Below are 16,554 nucleotides of genomic sequence, written 5' to 3'. Positions count from 1 at the left end.
AGCTGCAGGAAGCCTTGGAGTGCAAGTTTCAGCCTGATCCTTGCAGGACTCCCAGAGGGACTCCACCTGTGCATAAATTCGTGTACCAGGCCTCTAGTTAAGTATAATATTAATTATGGATTTTTTTGTGGATACTCTTTATCAAGTCGAGGAAGTTCTTTTCTGTTCCTATTTTTCTGAGAACTTTTATTGTTTAGAGTTAATTTTTAGTCCCAGCTGGTTTGGCTCAGTGAATAGAGCATCGGCCTATAGACTGAATGGTCCCAGGTTCAATTCTGGTTAAAAGGGCACATGCTCTGGTTGCAGGTTCAAACCCCAGTGAAGGGTGTGGAAGAAGAATCCAATTAATTATTCTCTCTCATCATTGATGTTTCAATCTCTGTCTCCCTCTTCCTTCCTCTCTGAAATCAATAAAAATATATATTTTTTAAAAAGAATGTTTAATCCTAGTCAGTTTTGCTCAATGGATAGTGCATTGGCCTAAGGACCAAAGGGTCTCGTGTTCAATTCCAGTCAAGGGCATGTACTTTGGTTGCAGGCTTCATCCAGGTAGGACTTGTGCAGGAGGCAACTGTGAGAATAAACAAGTCATCTTTTCTGTCAAGGAACAGTTTAGACAGCCGCCATGTTGACCATATGACTTGCAGGTCCCCTGGGGGCCACCATCTTTTTTTTTTTTTTTTTAATATATTTTATTGATTTTTTTACGGAGAGGAAGGAAGAGGGATAGAGAGTCAGAATCATCGATGAGAGAGAAACATTGATCAGCTACCTCCTACACAGCCCCTACTGGGGACGTGCCCGCAATCAAGGTACATACCCTTGATGGGAATTGAACCTAGGACCCTTGAGTCCACAGGCTAACAGTCCATCCACTGAGCCAAACCGGTTTCGGCTAGGGCTGCCATCTTAAAACAAGGGCCAACCCCTCCCTTTGAATTAGCCAATCGTGAAAGACTGTGTGTCTGAGCTCCAATCAAGAGTGAGGGACAGGTCATGTGCATCAGGGATTATGAAGCCAAGCAGACCACCTGCTCAGTGTGTGTGCTTCCAGACCATGTGTGTGCACCCTTCCACAAAGGAGTAAAGATATTTGCTTTACTGCTTGGCTCCTGAGTATGTTTTGTATCCTACCAGGACTCCTGAATTTGGGGGCTCACCTTATTTCTTAGAACAACCAATCAATGTGTTTCTCTCACATCGATGTTTTTCTGTCTTTCCCTCTCTTTCTCCCACTCTCCCTAAAAATCAATGGAAAAATATCCTCGGGTGAGGATTAAAAAAATATATAATAATGTTTAATTTTTTCAAAATGCTTTTTATGCAATGAAGGCTATGCTCATGTGATTTTAGCCTTTTAACATGATGGATTATATTAATTTTCTCTTCTACAATTTATTTACATATTGATTCATTTGAGAGAGAGGAAGCCGGGGAGGGGGGGGAGGGAGGGAGAGAGAGAGAGAGAGAGAGAGAGAGAGAGAGAGAGAGAGAGAGAGGGAGAGAGGAAACATCTATTTGTTGTTTCATCCACTCATTTACTCATTGTTTAATTCCTATATATGTTCTGACAGGGGATGGGACCTACAACTTTAATGTATTCAGATAATGCTATAACCCCGTGGTCACAAACTGTGGCTCGAGAGCCAAATGGCTCTTTGGCCCCTTGAGTGTGGCTCTTCCACTAAATACCACGACCTGGGCAAGTCTATTTTGAAGAAGTGGTGTTAGAAGTTTAAGTTTAAAAAATTTGGCTCTCAAAAGAAATTTTAATTGTTGATATTTGGCTCTGTTGACTAATGAGTTTGCCAACCACTGCTCAACCAACCATGTTGTCCATGAGATCTTTATTTTGTTCAATCTCTTCACACTCCCACTCTCCCTCAACATACCCTGTCCCTCCCCTCCACACCCCCCCCAACCTCCTGCTGCACCAGAGCTGTATGCCTGATCTCTATGATTCAATCTCTAGTTTGCTTGGTAGTTCAGTTTGTTCCACAGTTAACTTCCACATATGAGTACTGATGGTGTTTTGAAGCAAAGATTTTTTTGTTTTGATAATATCCAGTTTATCTTTTTTGTTGTTGTGCTTTTGGTGTTCTATATAAGAAATCAGCTCTAGCCAGCTTGCCAGCTTGGATTAGTGGATAAAGCCTCAGCCTGCGAACTGAAGAGTCCCAGATTTGATTCCAACCAAGGGTACATGCCTGGGTTGTGGACTCAATCCGCAGTAGGGGATGTGCAGGAGGCAGCCAATTAATAATTTTCTCTCATCATTGATGTTTCTATCTTTCTCTCCTTCTCTCTTCCTTTCTGAAATCAATAAAGAAATATAAATAAATAAATAAATAAATAAATAAATAAATAAATAAATAAATAAAATCATTGCCTAACCCTAATGGTTTGGCTCAGTGGATAGAGCATCAGCCTGCGGACTGAAAGGTCCCGGGTTCGATTCCGGTCAAGGGCATGAACCTTGGTTGCGGACACATCACCAGTAGGGAGTGTGTAGGAAGCAGCTGATTGATGTTTCTCTCTCATTGATGTGTCTTTCTCTCCCTCTCCCTTCCTCTCTGTAAAAAATCAATTAAAAAACAAAACAAACAAAAAAAAGTGTTCCTGCCTTTAAAAAAGAAAAGAAATAATTGTATAATACAAGGTCATTAACATTTACATCTATGGCCCTACCTTTTTTTTTTTTTTTTTTTTTTTTTGGCTCAGTGGATAGAGCGACTGCCTGTGGACTGAAGGATCCTGGGTTCCATTCCAGTCAAGGGCACAAGTCTGGGTTGTGGGCTCTATCCCCAATAGGGGTGTGCAGGAGGCAGCTAATCAATGATTCTCATCAATGATGTTTCTGTCTCTCCTTCTGTCTCTCCCTCTCTGAAAACCAATAAAAATATATATTTTTTTTAATTTTAATAAATCTTTATTGTTCAGATTATTACAATTGTTTCTCCTTCCCCCCCATAGTTCCCTTCCACCCAGTTTCCATCTCACCCTCTGCCCTTACTTCCCCACCACTGTCCTCATTCATAGGTGTATGATTTTTTTTTTAAATATATATTTTTTATTGATTTTTTACAGAGAGGAAAGGAGAGAGATAGAGAGCCAGAAACATCGATGAGAGAGAAACATCGACCAGCCGCCTCCTGCACATCCCCCACCAGGGAAGTGCCCACAGCCAACGTACATGCCCCTGACCGGAATCGAACCCTGGACCTTTCAGTCCACAGACCGACGCTCTACCACTGAGCCAAACCGGTTTCGGCTGATTTTTTTTTAATAACGGATAGCCAATTTATTAAAAAAGCCTGATTTAAGCATCTGCAATGGTGACTTCAACCTCCACTCCCGGCTCCATGCTGATGGAAGTGATCTGCTTGACAATCTCCGAAGGGCTGTGCAAGTCGATGAGCCGCTTGTGGATCCTCATCTGAAAGCGATCCCAGGTTTGGAGCCCTCCCCACAGGGAGTCTTCCTCGAAGTGATTCTCAGCGTCTTGGTCGGCATGCGGACTGGCCCTTTCACTTTGAGATTCTTCTCCTTTGCGCCTCTGATCAGGTCAGCACACACCTTCTCCAGGGACTTGACGTTGTGGCTGGTCAGCGTGATTCGAATGCGGTGAATCGCCACCTCGGGTTCCCCGGGCGTCTTCCTGGTGTCTTTAAAAGCCAATGCTGCAGCGCGGCCTCCTGACCAACTTGTTCCTCGGAGAGAACGAACAGCGGTGAGTCAGGAGCAGGCGGGATGGAGCTGCACTGCCGCAACCGCGTCTTCCTCCAAGTGGCCATAGGTGTATGATTTTTGTCCAGTCTCTTCTTGTACCCCTCCCCCCAGAAACCCTTTGCCCCTATGCATTATCAATCCCCTCCCATTCTATGTCCCTGATTCTATTATATTCACCAGTTTATTCTGTTCCTCAGATTTTTAATTCACTTGACGTTTAGATTCACTTGTTGATAGATATGTATTTGTTGATCATAATTTTTATCTTAACTTTTTTCTTCTTTTTCCTCTTTTTAAAGAATACCTTTTAGCATTTCACATAATACTGGTTTGATGGTGATAAATTCCTTTAGCTTTTTCTTATCTGTGAAGCTCTTTCTCTGCCCTTCAATTCTGAATGATAACTTTGCTGGGTAGAGTAATCTTGGTTGTAGATTCTTGCTATTCATCACTTTGAATATTTCTTGCCACTCCCATCTGGCCTGCAGTTTTTGTTGAGAAATCAGCTGATAATCATATGGGTGCTTCCTTATAGGTAACTAACTGTTTTTCTCTTGCTGCTTGTAAGATTCTTTGTCCTTTGACCATGGCATTTTAATTATGATGTGTCTTGGTGTGGTCCTCTTTGGATTCCTTTAGTTTGGGGTTCTGTGCACTTCCTGGACTTGTAAGTCTATTTCTTTCACCAGATGGGGGAAGTTTTTGGTCATTATTTCTTCAAATAGGTTTTCAGTATCTTGCTCTCTCTTCTTCTGGCACCCTATAATTCTGATGTTGGTATGTTTGAAGTTGTTCCAGAGGCTCCTTACACCATCTTCAACTTTCTGGATTCTCTTCTCCTTGCTTCTCTGGAGGAGTGTTCTTTGCCTCTTTGTATTTCAAATCTTTCACTTGATTCTTGCAATCTCCTAGTCTGCTGTTGGGTCTCTGTATATTTTTTATTTTAGTCAATGTGTGTTTAACTTTTAGTTGGTCCTTTTTCATATGAGGGTCTCATTAAATTTATCGGCCTTCTCTAGGAAATTCTTGAAAAACCTTATAACCATGGTTTTGAACTCTATGTCCAGTCGTTTGTTCTCCTCCATTTCTTTCATTTGTGATCTGTTTCCTTGTCTCTTCATTTTTGCTGCTTCCCTGAGTTGGTAAGGTAGCTTTGTGTGCTAGGTGTCCTATATGGTTCAATGGTCAGCCTCCCAGTTACCTGAGGTGGACACTCTTGGTGCACCCCTTTGTGGACTGTGTGTACAGCCTTGTGGTAGTTAAGTCTTGATTGTTGTTGGTGTCATTGGGAGGAATTGACCTCCGGGCCAATTGGCTGTGAGGACCTGCTGTGTCTATAATGGAAGAATTGCTGTGCTGGAGACACGTTTATGGGCAGGACTTGTTCCAGCAGGGCTTTGGTGCTCGCTGAGTCTGCCTCTTGAATGTGTCCCTTATGAGAGTAGTTGAAATCTGCTGTTGTCTCACACAGATCATGAGATACACTAGTTTCTGGATCTCCATTGGGGTGCAGGTCAGCTACTGTCTGAGGCCACCCAGCAGGAGCTAAGGAAGAACTACAGTTTTCTGTTTGCCTGGGATTTGGCAGTTTTGGAGCTGTCTGACTGGAGCTACAGTTTATTTGGTTAAGCTGCCACAGGGCAGGCCATTTATATGCAAAAGCCCGTGTGTGGAGCCTGGGCAGTTTATAGAATGTGTGGGGTGGGGTCTCAAGGTGGGGGCAGGGTCTCAGGGCGTCACTAGGCTAGGGCGTGCCAAACTTCAATGGCTAACAGCCAGCCTTCTCTGCCTTTCCACGTTTCCAAGTCCCCATGTCCTGTGCTCCAGCGCAGTAAACAATGATTGCTGGGCACACCTCTGCAAAAAAGTCACTCTCACTTTCCGACACGATGGCCGACAGTCCAGCTTCTCTCTGTAGGCATCTGGGTCCCCTGTGTGTCCCCCAAAACTGGATTTCAGAGTGATCAGGAGCTTGTTTCCCTTCAGGTTGAAAAAAAGCCACGTGCCCAGATGCCCGCCACTAGCCCGATTCGCATGCCTCTGTACCTCAGCTTTTCAGCATTTATGCTCCTTTCTCTTTCTAGTTGTAAAACTTCCACCCAGCCAGCTTTCCCATGGTTCTGGGTGACAGACATTATGTCTTTTAGTTGTAGTTTTGAAATTGTTGTGCATGGCAGCAGTTTAGTTGTTTACCTTTGCTGCCATCTTGGTTTCTCCTAAAAATATATTTTAAAAAATTTATATCTATGACCCTAACTAGTTTGGCTCAGTGGATAGAGCATCAGCCTGCAGGATGAAAGGTCCCAGGTTCAATTCCAGTCAAGGGCATGTATCTTGGTTGCGGATATACTTCCAGTAAGAGGTGTGCAGGAAACAGCTCTATCCTCTCTTTCTCTCTATAAAAAAATCAATAAAATATTATATTTAAAAATTTGCAAACTGCAATGGCTGCCAGCCAGCCTCCTCTGCCTTTCCATGTTTCCAAGTCCCTGCGTACCATGCTCCAGCGCAGTAAACAATGATTGCTGGACCCACCTCTGCAAAAAGGTCACCCTCACTTTCCGACCCAATGGCCGACAGTCCAGCTTCTCCCAGTAGGCATCTGGTCTCTCTCTTCTTCTGGCACCCCCATAATTCTGATGTTGGTATGCTTGAAGTTGTCCCAGAGGCTTCTTACACTACCTTCAACTTTCTGGATTCTCTTCTCTTCTTGCTTCTTCGGAGGAGTGTCCTTGCCTCTTTGTATTCCAAACTCTTTGACTTGATTCTTGTGTTCCTCTAGTCTGCTGTTGGGTCTCTGTATAATATTTTTTATTTCAGTCAGTGTATGTTTAATTTCTAGTTGGTCCTTTTTCATATCCTCGAGGGTCTCATTAAATTTATTGGCCTTTTCTAGGAGTTTCATATTTATCTTTTTTCTTCTAAAAGTTCCATATTTTAGCTCTTATGTTTGATTCCTTTTGAGTTAATTTTGTATATGGTGTCTTCATAATTTTGCATATCTAATTGTCTTAGCATCTTTAAAAAAAATTTCTTTATTAAGGTATCACATGTTTGTCCTCATTCCCCCATTCCCATTCCAAATCCATCCCCACACATGCCCCCACCCTCCTGTTGTCCATGACCACTGATTAGGCTCATATGCATGCACACAAGTCCTTTGGTTGATCTCTCTCCCTTATCCCCACCCTCCCTTACCTTTCCTCTGAGGTCCCACAGTCTGATCATTGCTTCCTTAACTCCGGGTATGTTCTTTTTTTTTCTTCATTTTTTTAATTAAGGTATTATATGTGTACATACCTTACCAATCCCCACCCCACTCCTATATATGTCCTCTCTCACCATAGTTTTTCACCCATTAGTTATGCTTATATGCATGCATATAAGTCCTTCGGTTGATCTCTTTCCGGGTATGTTCTTGTTCATCAGTCTATGTTGTTCATTATTTCCCCTAGATGAGTGAGATCATGTGCTACTAGAAATACACTGATAAAAACCGAAAATGAAACAAGCAATAATGGTTATGCTGAGAGGCAAATGAATCAGTCTGTAGTGAGTTTCTTTCTGGGCCAACAGTTCTTTTGAGTGTCTTAGCATCTTTTGTTGAAAAGAATATTCTTTCCCCACTGAATTATCTTGATGAAAGTCAATCAATTACCAATAAAAGTAAGGGTCTACCCTGGTTGATGTTGCTCACTTGGTTGGGCATCTTTCCATGCATCAAAAGATAAGTGGTTGACTCCCATTTAGGGCACAGGCTGACTCACAACCAGGGCACATGCTGGGGTTGTAGGCTGGATAGGGGGCCTGCGGAAGGCAGCTGAAACACAGCAAGGTTCCTCTTTCTCTCTCCCTCTTCCTTCCTCTCTCTAAAAATCAATTTTTAAAAATATTTCTAAAAGGGTCTATTTCTGAATTCTCAAGTCTATTCCACTCATCTTTGTCTATTCTTACACCAGTAACAGTGTCTTGATTAGTGTAGCTTTGTGAATGTTTTGAAGTAAGGAATCTATAGTGTCTTTGAGTATATAGCTTTCATAGCTTTTAGTTGTCTGTCCAGTTATTACATTATTCATTCATACCTTACCATAGTCTACTCATCCTGCCACTTATCAGTTCAAGTGATGTATAAAATCTTACCTCCCTTAATGTTCCTTTTCCCTCTGGTAGGTATATAATTGTCATAAATATTTCCTCTACTTACATTTAGAGCTACATTAACCAGTGTTAGGGATTTTGCTTCAACCATCCTATATAGTAGTCGACTGAATGGCGGAATGACCAGTTGCTATGACATGCACTGACCATCAGGGAGCAGACGTTCAACATAGGAGTTGCCCCCCAGCCTACAGCCCCCGATTGCCTGATTGGGGCCTGCCAGCCAATCTCTCAGTCCCTTCCCTCAGCCAGCAGGCTCCGATCGCCCAATGGCAAATGGGGCACCAGGGGTGGGTGGAGGTAGACATAGGCAACCGGTGGTGGGGCCAGAGAGTTGGAGAGAATGGCCAAACTTTAGGTCTCTCCTTCACTGCCAGCAGGCTCCAACAGCCCGATGGCAAAAGGAGAACTGGGGGTGGGTGGCGGCAGGGGGTGGGGCAGTCTGCCAGCAGACAGGGAAGATGGCCCTGATTGCAGACCAGGCCTAGGGACCATAGCCATGCACAAATTTCATGCACTGGGCCTCTAGTCAAATGTAATTCGGAAAACTCAAGAAAAGTAAAGTCTATTGGACTTACCCATATTTTTAGTAACCGTATTTTCTTCCTATTTAAAACAAATTTTTTTTTTTTTTTTAGAGAGAGGGAGAGGGAGAAAAACATTGATTTATTGTTCCACTCACTGATACATTCATTGGTTAATTTTTGACCAGGGATTGAACCCACAACCTTGGTGTATTGGGACAACATTCTATCCAGCTGAGCTATCCACCCAGGACTCATTCTTCCTTCTTGAGGTTATGAGTCATTCATTCATTCATTCATTAAATTTTTAATCCTCACCCAAGGATATTTTCCCGTTGATTTTTAGAGACTGGAAGGGAAGGAAGTGGGAGAAAAAGAAACATCGATGCGAGAGACACACGTGGTATGGTTGCCTCCTGCATGTGTCCTGATCTCAGCCAGGGATTGAGCCCTCAACTAAGTTAATCACCTGACCTTGACCAGGAATCGAACCCACGACCCTTCAGTCTGTGAGCAGACACTTTAACCTCTGAGCCAAATTAGCTAGAGTCATTTACTTATTTATTTTTTTCTCTCTGTTTAGGGAACTTTTCACCATTCTATTAGGGTAGATCTGCTGGCAATAAATTCTCTTAGTTTTCCTTCATTGGAGAACATCTATATCCCATTCATTCCCAAAGTACATTTTCATTGGCAATAGTATTCTGGATGATAATTTTCTTTCAGCACTTGGAAATTATTCTGCCATTTCCTTCTGGTTGTCATAGTTTCTGGTGAGAAATCTGCTGACCTTCAAATTTCTTCCCCAAAAAAGTAAGGTTTTGCCGAAACCAGTTTGGCTCAGTGGTAGAGCGTTGGTCTGTGGACTGAAAGGTCCCGGGTTCGATTCCGGTCAAGGACATGTACATTGGTTGCAGGCACATCCCTGGTGGGAGGTGTGCAGGAGGCGGCTGGTCCATGTTTCTTTCTCATCGATGTTTCTGGCTCTCTATCTCTCTCCCTTCCTCTCTGTAAAAAATCAATAATATATATATATATATATATATATATATATATATATATATATATATATATATATAAGTAAGGCATCATTTTTCTCTAGCTATTTTCAAGTTTTCATTTGTCTTTATTTTCTAGAAGTTCAATTATGACAAGTGTTGGACATGAATTTTGAGTTATCCTGATTGAGGTTTGCTAAGTTTCTTGAATATGTAGGTTCAATGTCTCACAAATTTTGGAAGTTTCCAACCATAATTTGTTCGAGTACCTTTCTTTGGCTCTTTCCTTTTATTCCTAACATGAATATTGGGTCTTTTTCTTCTTCTTCTTTTTTAATAGTCCCACAGGCCCCTGGAGCTGTTTTTTTGTTTGTTTGTTTAATCTATTTTCTGTGTTTTGATTGGGTACTTTTATTGTTTTATCTTCAAGTTCACTGATTATTTATCATTACCAATTGTTTGCTGTTGAGCCCATCTACTGAGTATTTTATTTCTGAATTCCAAATGTTCCATTTGGTTCATCGTTATATCATCTCTTTCTTCATACCCCCTATTTCTTCATTTGTTTTGAGCACATTCATATAATAATTGCTGGTTGGAATTCCAGCTCTCCAGTAGGCTCAACTACTTCCCTAGCAGGAATGGCAGAATACCTTGTTGCTGCTCTCACAAGCCCTCCACTGACAGAGAGGTATATGCATATCATTACCAGTGGGCAGTGATAAAAGTCAAAAGTCCTAACCTCTTTCGACACTACCTCAAGTCAGGAGTGGATAATGCCTTATTCCAGCCAGATGCCGATGATAATCCTAGCTCTTCTTTGATACCACCAAGGCAGGGGCTTGGGGCACTTCATTAATCTCGCAAGGGTGGAAGTCTAAGCTCCCTACGTGGCATTTGTGGCATGGATGGGGACAGGGTCACAGTTTTGTTCTGTGGTGCTTGGCTGTAGTGTGGTTATGGTCTAACTTTTCTTGCTAAACTGCCTCTTATCTGCTCCAACAGCATTTTTTAAAAAATATATATATTATTGATTTTTTTACAGAGAGGAATGGAGAGAGATAATTAGAAACATCGATGAGAGAGAGACATCGATTAGCTGTCTCCTGCACACCCCCTACTAGAGATGTGCCTGCAACCAAGGTACATGCCCTTGATCAGAATCGAACCTGGGACCTTTCAGTCCGCAGGCCAATGCTCTATCCACTGAGCAAAACCGGTTTCGGCCCAACAGCATTCTTAACTCCTGGCAACTACTAATTTATTCCTTATATTGGTAATTTTGTCATTTGCATAGATAGTATCATGCAGTATGACCTTTTCAGACTGGCTTTTTTTCACTCAGCAAACTTAAGATCCATCCAAATTATTCTATCAATAGTTCATTCCTTTTTTCCTTTTAAAAAAATGTTTTTGATTTTAGAGAGAAGAAGGGAGATGGAGAGAAAGAGCAATATGGATGAGAGAAGAGAACCATAGATGAACTGCCTCCTACACACCCTCTGGGGACTGAGCAGGCAACCTGGGCATGTGCCATGACCGGAACCAAACCTGTACCCTCAGTTCATGGAATGATACTTAACCAACTGAGCAACATCAAGCCAGAGCAAGAGTTCATTCCTTTTTATTGCCAAGTCATATTCCACAATCCATACATTTTAAAAACACCTAGCTGATCACTTTCAGACCCAGAAGCGTACTTCACTGCTTGGCAGGATGGCCACATATCTTAGTTCATGATTATTATTCATTTGTACATACTGTGCTAGCTATATATGGAACCAGAGGATATACATAATGCCCAAAGAAAGACTATGCAAGCAGGGAAAGATAATTTTATAGAAAACTCAGGAGCAAGAGGGGTGAGTAGAAAAAAAATTTGTTATTATTGTCCATAGGATTCTTGAGAATAGTTTCTAGTTTGTGGTAGCTGTGACTTTGTAAAACAAGTTTACTGAGGTATGCTTAACATATAAAAAAAAAAGTACACATAGCCCTAGCCGGCTTGGCTGTGGCTAGAACATCAGCCTGTGGACTGAAGGGTCCCAGGTTTGATTCCAGCCAAGGGCACATGCCTGGGTTATGGGCATAATTTCCAGTAGGGGGTATGCAGGAGGCAGCTGATCAATGATTCTCTTTCATCATTGATAGAGATCACTCCTTCTCCCTTCCTCTCTGAAATCAATAAAGCAGTATTTTTTTAAAAAGTACACATATTCATTTTAAGTACAGTTTTTAGAGTTTTGACAGGTTTCTGTGTATCTCTGTAAAATCATCCCTATCAAGATATAAATATATCCATCACCCGTTACTCTAGCTGTTTTGAGCTACACCGGCCTCCCTGCTGTTCCTCCAAGATAGTAAGCAGACTCCCACTTCAGGGTTCTTGTATTTGCTGTTCCCTCTACATAGAAAGTTTGTGATTTGACATCAGCAGGGCTGCCCTCCACTACCACTCCCCTCATATCTTTCCCCCAGAGTCATCCCTAATCTGGCACTTCCTATGTCCCTTACCTGCTTTATTTTTCTTCATGGCATACCACACCGTTGTTGACCATCTAATTTTCCTTTTAGACGGTAAGTTTTGTAAGAGGATAAACTTTGTTTTACTATTGTGTTCCTATCACTTAGAATGGTGTCCAAACTGAGATCAATATGAGTGGCAGACCTGAAGCAAGCTTTCCTAGGGCAAGTTCATCAATATTACAGGCCTCCTGAGCATCTTTTTTTTTTTTTTTTTTTAATATATTTTATTGATTTTTTACAGAGAGGAAGAGAGAGGGATAGAGAGTTAGAAACGTCGATGAGAGAGAGTCATCTACCAGCTGCCTCTTGCACACCCCCTACCGGGGATAAGCCCACAACCAAGGTATATGCCCCTGACTGGAATCGAACCTGGGACCTTTTAGTCCGCAGACCGACGCTCTACCACTGAGCCAAACCGGTTTCGGCCTGAGCATCTTTTTTATTAGTCAAGTTTTAGGTTCAGCTGCATATAACAGAAAACTCAAAATAATATGTGACTTCAATAAAAAAGATGTTTATTTCTCTTTTACATAGAAGAGACAATTCTTGGAAGCTCATCAATCATTAGAGACCTGACTCCTTCTGTCTTTCTAACACCATCCTTCCTTGCTAATTCATGGTCCAAGATGTTGCTTGCATTTTAAACAAACATATCTAGATTACTGCCAAAAGGAAAAAGGACAGAAAAGGGGCATCTCCTCTCCTGTTCATGGCTGCACCAAACTACAAGCCATAGGAAATGTGCTTTTCAGTACAGACGGCTATGGATCCAGATTAAAATTAGAGATTCTATCATTATTATGGAGAGTAATAGAACATGGGGTGGGCAATTATAATGTCTGCTACTCTAGGCTCTCTTGTGTCACCCTTCTTTTTGTCTCTCTCTCTCTTTTAAAATATATTTTATTGATTTTTTTACAGAGAGGAAGGGAGAGAGATAGAGAGCTAGAAACATTGATGAGAGAGAAACATTGACCAGCTGCCTCCTGCACACCCCCCACTGGGGATGTGCCTGCAACCAACGTACATGCCCTTGACCGGAATCGAATCTGGGACCCTTCAGTCCGGAGACCGACGCTCTATCCACTGAGACACACCGGTTTCGGCCTTTTTGTCTCTCTTTACAGGCTTCACTACCAGCAGAGGCCTGAAAGTTAAAAGGGATAAAGGGGCAAATGTAGCATTTGAATATAGAGGTAAAATTCCTTATTCCACTGGCCCTGACTGGGCAGCTCAGTTGGTTAGAGTATCCTCTCCATACACCAAGGCTGTGGGTTCAACACCCAGTCAAGGCACATATAAGAATCACCAATTAATTTATAAATAAGTGGAACAACAAATCGATACTTCTTTCTCAATCTCTTCTTTCTAGAAAAAAAGTTTTGTTAAAATATTTTTCTTTGTCCTACCTTTTACTTCATTATTTCAACAACCACTCCCCAAAAGTATTAGGATGTGACATAAAAGCAAAGAAGAGGGGGGTAAGGATTAGGAGACCTGCTTCTCAGGGTCACTATAAAAGCTGACTAAGTATTTACAGAGAGCTTTAAGATCTTGCTTCCTATGCTGTGTTCAAAGTCTTACCATTAAATGAGAACTAAGTCAATGGGATTTTAAATATATATATAAAATATATATATATTAAAAAAATATATAAATATATATAAAAATATATATAAATATATATAAAAAAAAAACCCAGGACCCTTCAGTCCACAGTCCGGTGCTCTATCATAGCCAGGGCTCAATGGGCTTTTCTTTTTAAAAAAATTTAGAATATATTTTATTGATTTTTTTAAAGCGAGGGAGAGTGATAGACTTAGAAACATCGATGAGAAACATTGATCAGCTGCCTCCTGCACACTCCCTTACTGGGGATGTGCCTGCAACCAAGGTAAATACCTTCGACCAGAATCGAACCTGGCTCTTGAGTCCACAGGCCGACGCTCTATCTACTGAGCCAATCCAGTTAGGGCTCAATGGGCTTTTAACTGGCAACTGGGGAAAGATACTTTTTTTTTTTTTAATATATTTTATTGATTTTTTTACAGAGAGGAAGAGAGGAATAGTTAGAAACATCAATGAGAGTGAATCATCGATCAACTGCCTCTTGCACACCCCCTACTAGGGATGTGCCCGCAACCAAGGTACATGCCCTTGACCAGAATCGAACCTGGGACCTTTCAGTCTGCAGGCCGACGCTCTATCCATTGAGCCAAACCGGTTTCGGCAGGATACTTATTCAAAAGGAACAAGTATGGAGAAACTGGATAACCACCTTGCTAGGTGATCGAAATTACTATTACCAACAAGGGCAGATAGATGGACTCTGAGACTGTTTCTGCCTACAGATGTGATATACTAGGGATACAACTGTGGACATGTACCCAATGTAATCATGAGGAAACATCAGGCAAATCCAAAATGAAGAATGTGAAACATTCTGTTAAATAAAAGTTGGCAAGTTGGCAGTGTCATAAAAGACAAAGAACAGCTGAAGACTTGTTTTAGATCAAAGAAGACTGCCAGCTGATGTGGCTCAGTATTTGAGTGTTGACCTATGATCCAGAAGGTCACAGTTTGATTCCCAGTCAGGGCACCTGCCTGGGTTGTGTGCATGATCACTATTGTGGGGGACATGCAGGAGAAAGTTGATCAATAATTCTCTTCCATCATTGATGTTTCTCTCTCTCTCTCTCTCCCTCTTTGAAATCAATAAAAAGGTATTTTTTTAAAAATAAAAAATGAGCCTAAGTAAAATACATGATTCTAGAGGGGATGGTATACAGTAAAGGAAAAGGAATATAAGGACAATATTAGATCAATGGACAAAAATGAAATATGGCTGATAAATGAAATTATCAAATCAAAGTTCTATTTTCTGAGCTTGATAACTAAACTATGATTGTGTATTTCTTAGGAAATACACAATCAAGTGTTTATGGTAAAAGGCATGATATAAGCAACTTTCAAATGGCTCAGAAAAAATATATGAAGACAGCAAGCAAGCAACTAATAAAGCAAATGGATGAAATGCTAACAGCTAACAAACAAGTGGTGATTCTGGTCAAACATACATAAGTGTTCGTTGTAAAGTTTTTGCAATGTTTCTGTAAGTTTGAAATCCACTCCCCGCCCCTCATTCCCACCTCTAAAAAGCAAAGATAATAAATAGCATTCAGAATATTTTATTCCTGCACTTGTCTGTTATAAGTCTAACCCTTAATTGGGAGGGAAAGAAGTCACTCCAATTAGTTAACATTTATTAACATTTTCATGAAAACCAATATACCAGGCCAGCCTTCAGGACACTTGTCAGAAAAACCTCAGGCAGGCCTGGCTTTTTTCTCTTCACCAAATGTATCTAGGAGCCTAAAAGATACCATCTGACCGAACCTGTGTAATGGGGACAATCACCACTAGTCTTTTTCCACAGAGGACCAAATTAGCCTGTGGCTAGATGGAAGGATCCCATTTCTCAAGCAGTTGGGAACCAAGGGGACCGGCATTCTGACAAACCATTGGACACATGGTAGTGGAAATAACTAGAACTTTAACTATATTCCCCATGGGTTTATATCTGCCCACAGAAAAGGAAGAAAGTATATAACCCCACATCTACGCTAACTTCTTCAATTCTTGATATCTAGTAGTACTGTTTCTTACATGCTCTGGACAAAGCTTCCTTTTAAAAAGACCTGGGTTGCCCTAGCTTAGGGGTGTCGAACTCAATCAGAGAAGGGGCCAAAATCTAAAATCCAGCCTAAATCGCGGGCCGAATGGTTAACTGAACAGTCATAAACTGACAATGTCATAAACTGACAACGGAGTGCAGTGATGACAGCGCGGTGCGGGCCACATTGCAAGGCCTGGCGGGCTGGATTTGGCCCGCGGGCCTTGTGTTTGATACATGTGCCCTAGCTGGTTTGGTTCATTGAATAGAACATTGGACTGCAGACTGAAAGGTCCCAGGTCCAGTTCTGGTCAAGGGCATGTACCTTAGTTGTGGGCCAGATCCCCGTAAAAGGCCATGGAGGCAGCTGATTGGTATTTCTCTCATCGATGTTTCTAACTCTCCATCCTTCTCCCTTCCTCTCTGTAAAAAATCAATTAAAAATAAATCAATAAATAAAAAGATGTGGGGTGTTTCTAAATACTTGAGGTTATTTTTGAAAACTTAATAGGTATCTGTGAGCTTCTGTGTATACAAAAAGAAGACACTCTGTTCACCCTTGGCCTGACCGAGCCATCCAAACCAGAACTTGCTGACTCACAGGTAAGCTCAGTTGCCAAGGTTTCCCCTAACAAACTCTTAAGTCTGCAGAAAATGTTAATAACAAATCTGAGCTACAAATTTAGACACATAAACTATCAATTTCTGAGAATGAAGTTGTCTTTAAAAGATGTGACAATGAGCCCTGGCCAGTGTGGCTCAGTTCATTGGGTGTAGTCCTACGCACCAAAGGGTTGCCTGGTCCATTCCTAATTGGGACGCATGCCCAGATTGCAGGCTCAATCCCTGGTGGGAGGGGGCCTGCAGTCGATGTGTCGCTCTCACGTTGATGCTTCTTTCACCTTTCCTGTCTCTCTAAAAAAATCTGTATATTCTTAGATTATTA

The 16,554-nt window shown here is 41.6% G+C and overlaps 1 pseudogene across 1 annotated transcript; it reads right to left on the bottom strand.

The window, feature by feature from the left end:
• Positions 1–3,284: 3,284 nt before the first annotated feature.
• LOC311625724 (small ribosomal subunit protein uS10-like) lies at positions 3,285–3,735 on the bottom strand (annotated as a pseudogene). Its single transcript has one exon. The product of its transcript is annotated as a small ribosomal subunit protein uS10-like (transcript).
• Between the last annotated feature and the right edge of the window lie 12,819 nt (positions 3,736–16,554).

This window comes from Pipistrellus hanaki (assembly GCF_964339955.1).
Source record: "Pipistrellus hanaki genome assembly, chromosome: 7".
Classification (NCBI taxonomy): domain Eukaryota; kingdom Metazoa; phylum Chordata; class Mammalia; order Chiroptera; family Vespertilionidae; genus Pipistrellus; species Pipistrellus hanaki.
The sequence above is the reverse complement of the archived record's forward strand: the minus strand, read 5'-3'. Positions and strand labels throughout refer to the sequence as shown.